The sequence below is a fragment of the Thamnophis elegans genome, chromosome 2, assembly GCF_009769535.1.
Source record: "Thamnophis elegans isolate rThaEle1 chromosome 2, rThaEle1.pri, whole genome shotgun sequence".
NCBI classification, from domain to species: domain Eukaryota; kingdom Metazoa; phylum Chordata; class Lepidosauria; order Squamata; family Colubridae; genus Thamnophis; species Thamnophis elegans.
The window spans coordinates 97,091,739-97,098,536 of NC_045542.1; positions in this window are offsets into that span (position 1 = coordinate 97,091,739).

The following is a 6,798-nucleotide window of genomic DNA, read 5'->3' on the forward strand; positions in this document are numbered from 1 at the left end:
AAATCAAGCTTGACTTGAGAGGAACTTTACTTGTTCTCTTAAAGCAGTGGTGGGTTTCAAAAATTTTTAGAATCTCTTCTATAGGTGTGCCCTATTTTGTGGGAGTGGCTTGCCAGTCATGTGACCGGGTGGGAGTGTCTTGCCAGCCATGTGACCAAGTGAGAGTGGCTTGGCAGTCATGTGACTGGGTGGGTGTGGCCAACTTGTAAAATATGGTGAAACTCACTTAACAACGCTCTTGCTTAGCAACCAAAATGTTGGCTCAGAAACTCTGGCATTGAAGCACGCAAGTCTTAAAGCTGTCAAGTTACAAGACCCTTGCACCCATAACCGTTTAGAAAAAAAACCCCAGGGGTGTTCAAACTTGACAGCTTTAAGACTTGTGGACTTCAACTCCCAGAATTCCTCCTCTCGCTCTTCATCTTGATGATGTGTGGATGGGTGGGGGGAGGGAGCTGGAACTGGTTCTAAATGGCACTGTAGATTTGTGGAACCTCTTCTATAGAAGAGGTTAGAACTGGCAGGAACCCACCCCTGTCTTAAAGTCAGATTTAATTTGCCTTTCTTCTATTTCTTTCAAGAGGAGAAGCTTCTCAAAAATTCCTGAGAGAAAAAAGTGGTTACCATGACCATGTATGGTAGCAGCTCACCAAACTGTTTACATATTTCTCTTCTCTCCTCAGGTGAGATCACTTGTCAACAACCCCCTGGAGAAGGCCTCCATGGGGATAGTCTGCTGTTGGCTGCTGTCACTGAAGACAGGAAAAAAAGGCTTTTTTAAAGTATGATTTTAATTGGCAGAAGGTTTAAATGAAACAAAAGTGCAGCACCAGACATCTTATTTAAGGCCAAACTTAGGGATAAAGCAATTGGAGACATTTTCATAGCTACTGGTTAAAAAAATTGCACTGTATTTACCTCAGCTTGTTTACCTGTTAACTGAAGAGCAGTTATTACTTCCCATGGAAACAGCTCTGAAATTATTTACATGTTCAATGAGACTGAAATGAGCATGCATTTACCACTGGCTGCATTTTCCTGGATGTATCGCTTCCTTGGCAATTAAGAAAGAAAGGGGGAGAAAGTTTTTTTTTTTTTTAAAGAGAGCGGTCCTTCAGATAAAAGCAAAAAGGAGGGGCAAATTAATGGGATTCAACAACAGAAAAAATACTGCATCTTCTCTCACTGGGCCACATTGATCCTTTTGGAAATTATTCAGCTATGAATAACTTGTTAAATAATCATTATAACTAAAAAGGATAAAGAAAAGGACACCCGATGTACTGTATTCTGCCTGCTAGGGTAACCCATCTCCTATTTCAGCATATCCAGCATATCCAGTGGAGCCTGTAGAGAAAATATATTCCTTTTGGTTCTTTTACACACAGTATTTGTTTTAATTGTTTGCTACCTTATTCCCCACTTGCATGTAATAATTCTGAAATTTAAAAAAAATATTGGAATGCTTCATTTTCATACAACACGCTTTGAGAAAGTGATCAAAGCCAGCAAAAAGCTGCCTTGTAATTCCTAGCAGCATTGGAAGAAAAAAAGAGATGTGTACTCAGTCGTGCCAATGTTTGGGGACCAGGGTCCATGGGAATAGCCAGAAAGAAAGCAAAAGACCAAATAATTAATATGGAGAAAGCAAGAGAATCCACATTCATCTTCCTTTGTTTTCCAGCATTTGGGAAAGGGCAAGAAATAATGATTCAAATAAACAAACATTGCAAACAATAAAGTTATATATTGTTATACCAAGTCCATGCAGCATACAGTGAATTAATAAGATTATGGATTCTTTTTTTTCTTTTTTCTTTTTTTGCATTTGGTGGAGGGAAATGCAAATATAACAGACCAAATTGCAATGAAATCAACTAGGCATTTCTCAAGATATTTATCAGAGTAATTGTTCCCATTTCTGGCATATGAATTAATAACCCAATAAAGCAACCGTAGCTTTTCATTTTCACCCCAAGAGTTTTTAATAAGCAAAACCTGTACTGTTGAATAAAGTAATGTTGTCCACATTTGCTCATCATTCAGATAGCATATAAACACAAGGGAAATTTATAAGCAAAAGTCTTGTCAATTCCACTAGGGCAAATATGGCTTAGATTAGTTCAAACATCAGTGTGCTTGTATTCAGATCTCTGCTGTTGCTTGAATGGGAATTCCAGTTGTATTCAAATGGGAATACAAATGGTTTTTAGTGAAAATTTATGGCAGTTCTTGGCAAGGAAATGTCTAGCTTCCTATTTCTGATTTCACAAATTGTAACTTAGTAAAAAAAATAAAGTACCATATTTTCACGACTATAAGCCGCACTGAAAATCCTAAAATTTGATCAAAAACCAGCAGTGCGGCTTATAACCCGGTGCGCTTTATATATGGAGCAGTTTCCCTCCCCAGCGCCCAGGCTTTCTTCTCCGTTCACGCCTCCCGTCCATTCCACCGTCTGAGCAGTTTCCCTCCCCAGCGCCCAGGCTTTCTTCTCCGTTCGCGCCTCCCGTCCATTCCACCATCTGAGCAGTTTCCCTCCCCAGCGCCCAGGCTTTCTCCTCCGATTGGTTTTAATGGGGAGGTCCGATGGAATAGCGCTTAATGGGAGAAGGATTAATAGTTTCTCGGGTTCAAGCTGCGGATTCTAACTTTCACAAAGGGAACTAAAGCTGAGCAGGTAATTGCTTTATTAAAGCCGATTCAGTTCGCGGGAGATATTTGGTGCGCTTCTTTGAAAATCTCCCTCCCAATTCTGCCCAATGCCTCCCCGACCTTACTGGACGAACGGTGGGGGGGGTGTATCATGTAGTGCGGAGTGCGAGGAGTGGCAGGTTGCGATTTCGTTAGTAATTGCAAAAAAAACATGCGGCTTATAACCCGGTGCGCTTTATATATGGAAAAAGTTTGAAAAATTAACGTTAACTGATACTGCGGCTTATAATCCGGTGCGGCTTATGGTCGTGAAAATACGGTACTAGTAAAAGTTCTCCAACTTATACTTTTCTCCTCCAGACGCAAATTTTTCTCTGAGATTTTGACTAAGTATCTGATTACCATATAAACTCACTAAGATTTGTGCTCAAGACATATTTCTTCTAGCTGTAGCCTTTCCTGGCCATTTAGTCTTCTCATATATAAGTGCTACATATATGAGTGCTACAGCTGAGAAGACATACCCAGTAATCACTTATAAAGACTACCATAGGATCAGACATTGTTTACAGATAACACAGACCTTAGTCTAGAAGTTCTGGAAGTAGTTTTCTATTAGATAAGTTACAACCAAATAAAATTAAATAAAATCTGTATTGTGGTCAAAGACCAGCATAAACAATTCAGATTTACTTTCAGTGGTCAGATTTAGTCACCTGATTTAATGGTCTACTACAATCTTCCATAGACTCCACCAATCACTGAGCATTAGCATCTTAAAGACAAAGTCACTATTTAAGATTACATACTAAGAGATATGAGAAGAATGTTAAAATGTATGGTTTAAGTAAAGAATTAACAGAATTAGATTAGATATTAACAGGGGCAGACAAAAAATTAATAAAGAAAATATATAGCCATTTGTTAAGTATTAAGACGGAAGATGAACAAGTAAAAGAGACAATGATAGTATGGGCTAAAAAGTTTGGCCATTCGATTGAGTTAGATCAATGGCAGAAATTATGGGTTAGAAATTATAAATTAATAATGTCTACTGCATACAAAGAAAATCTTTATAAAATGTTTTATAGTTGGCATTAAACAAAGATGTTTAAGGATAATTATGCAAAACATTGGAAATGTCACCAGATTCATGATTCATATTAACATGTCAAAAAGAGAAAAAATATTGGACAAAAATACATACATGGATGGAAAAATGATAAAGCAACATATAGACTTGACACCAGAGACAGATTTTAATCCTGAATAGAAATTAAAAAGCTGGAGTTAAGAAGACTACTTTTTGATGACACAGCAATCAAAAGTGTATCCTTCACAGATGGTTAACTCGCTTTTTTGTATAAATCAAGCCATATGAAAACGTTATTAATTCATAGTGAAAGTAGAATAAAATAACTTTTAACCCAATTCTCCACTCTAAAGGATGGATCAGGAACCACAAATGAGTCACACCTGTACGAAGCAGTCCTAACTCCCCAAGATCAGAAACGTTGGCTGCAGAGGTGATGTTTTTCACCTTGTGGAGATGCAGTAATGATGTAATTTATATTGGCAGTCCCTTGACAGCTTCTGGGAGTGGAAAAGGAGCAACATGAGCTAAAACAAGGCTAGCTTCTCCTCATGCTTTAGAGGTGAAGGGCTGTGTTACTTAATGATGCTGTTTTAGGGATTCTTTGCTTTCTTTAACGAATCAAGAGAGGAAAGAGAAGATGTTCTCTGCATGGTCTTAACCCTGCTCTTGTATCAGCACCACTCTTCAGTGACTCCATGACATAGTCCCTGTTTGCCATCTAAAGTAATGTATTTGAGGTTGAGTTGCAGTGTATCCCAAAATATTGTGGGGCTGAAACACCAGAGTATTCCAGTTTGGGAAACTCCTGTCTTCTACCTTTTTGTCGTCGTGTGTGTCCCCCCCCCACTGTAGGGACCTAGCTATGGTGGCACTTATTATTCAGATTGGTAGGTTTATGCTTCTATCTAAGCGACCATTTAAACTAGTAAAATAGTTGAACATAGTAAATAACTACCATATACCATAAGCCATGTGTTGTATCACACCAAAGAAAGTCTTCCAATCATCAGCTGCAACCAGAGCTTTGAATCACTCTGAAAAGCTAGTGAGTAACCAATGCAGCTCTAATTTCCTTTTCTTTTTCTCCTTAAACTGAAATAACCTCAATGTTTTAGTAAGGCCAACAATCCCATTCATTTTAAAAGTAATAAAGCAGCTATAAGAACATTACCTTGAAATATGTTCCAAATTTGAAACAGACATGTTCTTAGATGCTTATCGATGTTTGTCGGGGGGGGAAATAAGTTTATTCAATGAAATATGAGAGAGAAGGATAGAAAAAGAAAACACTGGGGAGAAGAGGGAGGAGGGGACTTGTAGTTCCATTACCAGCAAAATCTGGAAACATTTATAGGAATCAATTGGTATTATTTTAGATGATCCTATGCATTTTATTCTTCTGAAGCCTGGCCTTTTCCAGGTTTTTATCTGTTTCTGGAATTTATAATTTGTACTATTTTACTATTTTTGAAGTTATTAAATGTTGATTTATCTAGTTGTTTTTCTTCTGTTTCATTTGTTCATGTGATTTCTTTTCCTCTGCTGTTCTCCGGTGCTTCCATGCTCCCTTCCTGTATTTCATTCACTATTATATAAAATAGAAATAACTTTACAAATATGTAACAGAAATAGGCAAAATAAAATGTATCCTAGCATGATTTTGTAGACTTATTTCTATTTTTAACACTATTCCATATTCAGTATTCAATATTCTTGTTTTGTTATTTGATACATCAGCTAATAAATTCTCTTTTTTTCCTTTTGAATCTGTAGTTTTCTTTGATCCCTTTATAATCAATAGTCCTTGGAGAGAATACAACAGTATCAGATGCTTTACATAATTCATCAATAAACCAGTGCATTACCTTAACTAATGTATTGGAGGGGATTTTTTTTTCATTTCCTTAGTTTAGCTGATTGTATTCTGTTTCCCATTATTATATAGCTTTAGGTAAATAGTATGACACAGAGCTCAACTTCAGCATGAAATATGATGGATTCCATGGAATAAAAAAAAATCCATTGCTAGGACATAAGAAGCATATCCAAAAAGATGTTTGTGATTACTAAGACAACAAAGATTTTTGCAGATTTTGTTTTTGAATATGTTTGTAAAGATGAGAAGCCTTGCCATAAATTCACTGAGGGACAGATTTCATCCTTGATCTTTGCTTTGCTTAGTTCAGAAACCTACTGATCTCAATTTGTTAAGTGATTCTCAGGTGTAAATGGCAGAAGATAGACTTTAAGGTTTTGAGCTCAAACATTTTCTAAGGCAAAAAAAGAGACTTTCAACATAGCTTTGCAGAAAGCTGGGGGGGGGGGACCCGATAAATACCTTAAATCAAAATTAAAATATGTGCAAACAAATTACACATTAGCCCCCAGCTGAAAGCAATAATGCTATAGATTACAAGATGAATCCACAACTTATTCAGATTTATGCATTAATAATTAGGTAAAGAGGAATATAAGGGATGTGGTGGCTCAGTGGCTAAGACGCTGAGCTTGTCAATCAGAAAGGTTGGTAGTTCGAATCCCTAGTGCCACAGAACGGAATGAGCTCTCATTACTTGCCCCAGTTCGAAAGCATGTAAAAATGCAAGTAGAAAAATAGGAATCATCTTTGGTGGGAAGGTAGCAGTGTTCCATGCGCCTTGGGTGTTTAGTCATGCTGGCCACATGGATAGTGCTGGCTCTTCAGCTTTGAAATGGAGATGCGCACTGCCCCTAGAGTTGAGTACGACTAGCACACATGTGCAAGGGGAACCTTTATCTTTAAAGAGGAATAATAAGAATACATAATTGTCTAGTTTGGTGCCTGGCAGTTACAGAGAAGCGAGAAGAGGCATCACCCATATAGCTGTGTTATGACTAATTTTGATAAAAATATGGAATAGAAAATCATTTTTAAATGTTCAGAATAAAGAATGATACAAAAATATCAACAATTGAAAATGTTCAAATTATGACAGGGGCAATTTTAACATCACTAGTCAAGCCTTTCTTCTGAGGTTCCCTGATAAATAATAATGCTTTTGATAAGC